Genomic DNA, 2,160 nt, shown 5'->3' with positions numbered 1-2,160 from the left:
ATATTGACGAGGAGGGGGGCACTACTCATTGACGGGTGGCACTCATCATTGACAGGGGGCTCTCCTCATTAACAGGAGGCACTCCTCATTGACAGGGGGCACTCCTCATTGACGGGGGAACTCCTCATTGACAGGGGATGCACTTTATAGACGGGGGGACACTCCTCATTGACAGGGGTCATTCGTCATTGACGGGGGGCACTGCTCAACGATGGGGGGGGGGGGCTCCTAATTTAGAGCGGTCACTCCTCATTGACGGTGGGGCACTCCTCATCCAGAGGGTTACTCCTCTTTGACAGGGCGGGGTGCACTCCTCATTGACAGGGGTCACTCCGAGTTGTCAGCGGGCACTCCTCGTTGACAGGGGGCACGCCTCATTGACAGGGGGTACCCCTCTTTGACAGGGGGCGCTCCTCATTGACTGGGGCACGCCTCATTGACACGGGGCACTCCTCATTGACAGAGAGCACTCCTCATTGATAGAGGGCACTCCTCTTTGACAGGGGGCACACCTCATTGACAGGAGGCACACGTCATTGACACGGGACACGCCTCATTTACAGGGTCACGCCTCATTTCCAGGGTTACTCCTCATTGCGGGGTGCACTTCTCATTGACGGGGCACTACTGATTGACAGAGGGCACTCATTGTTGATAGCGCCCACTCCTCATTGACATGGGACCCTCCGCATTGACAGCGGGCAAACCCATTGACAGGGTGCACTCCTTGTTGACAGGGGGCAGTCCACATTGACAGGGGGCACTCCTCATTGATAGGGGGCACTCCTCATTGACAGGGAGCACTCGCCATGGACACGGGGCGCTCCTCATAGACAGCGGGCACTCCTCATTGACAGGGGGCACTCCTCATTGATAGGGGGCACTCTTCATTGACAGGGCGCAATACCCATTGACACGGGGCATTCCTCATTGACAGGGGGCACTCCTCATTGATAGGGGGCACTCCTCATTGATAGGGGGCACTCCTCATTGACAGGGCGCAATACCCATTGACACGGGGCACTCCTCATTGACAGGGGGCACTCCTCATTGACAGGGGGCACTCCTCATTGACGGGGGAACTCCTCATTGACAGGGGATGCACTTTATAGACGGGGGGACACTCCTCATTGACAGGGGTCATTCGTCATTGACGGGGGGCACTGCTCAACGATGGGGGGGGGGGGCTCCTAATTTAGAGCGGTCACTCCTCATTGACGGTGGGGCACTCCTCATCCAGAGGGTTACTCCACTTTGACAGGGCGGGGGGCACTCCTCATTGACAGGGGTCACTCCGAGTTGTCAGCGGGCACTCCTCGTTGACAGGGGGCACGCCTCATTGACAGGGGGTACCCCTCTTTGACAGGGGGCGCTCCTCATTGACTGGGGCACTCCTCATTGACACGGGGCACTCCTCATTGACAGAGAGCACTCCTCATTGATAGAGGGCACTCCTCTTTGACAGGGGACACACCTCATTGACAGGAGGCACACGTCATTGACACGGGACACGCCTCATTTACAGGGTCACGCCTCATTTCCAGGGTTACTCCTCATTGCGGGGTGCACTTCTCATTGACGGGGCACTACTGATTGACAGAGGGCACTCATTGTTGATAGCGCCCACTCCTCATTGACATGGGACCCTCCGCATTGACAGCGGGCAAACCCATTGACAGGGTGCACTCCTTGTGGACAGGGGGCAGTCCACATTGACAGGGGGCACTCCTCATTGATAGGGGGCACTCCTCATTGACAGGGAGCACTCGCCATGGACACGGGGCGCTCCTCATAGACAGCGGGCACTCCTCATTGACAGGGGGCACTCCTCATTGATAGGGGGCACTCTTCATTGACAGGGCGCAATATCCATTGACACGGGGCACTCCTCATTGACAGGGGGCACTCCTCATTGAGAGGGGGCACTCCTCATTGATAGGGGGCACTCCTCATTGACAGGGCGCAATACCCATTGACACGGGGCACTCCTCATTGGCAGGGGGCACTCCTCATTGACAGGGGGCACTCCTCATTGACGGGGGAACTCCTCATTGACAGGGGATGCACTTTATAGACGGGGGGACACTCCTCATTGACAGGGGTCATTCGTCATTGACGGGGGGCACTGCTCAACGATGGGGGGGTGCTCCTCATTTCGAG

This window comes from Mustelus asterias, unplaced genomic scaffold (assembly GCF_964213995.1).
Source record: "Mustelus asterias unplaced genomic scaffold, sMusAst1.hap1.1 HAP1_SCAFFOLD_143, whole genome shotgun sequence".
Taxonomy (NCBI): domain Eukaryota; kingdom Metazoa; phylum Chordata; class Chondrichthyes; order Carcharhiniformes; family Triakidae; genus Mustelus; species Mustelus asterias.
Note: the sequence above shows the minus strand (reverse complement) of the source record.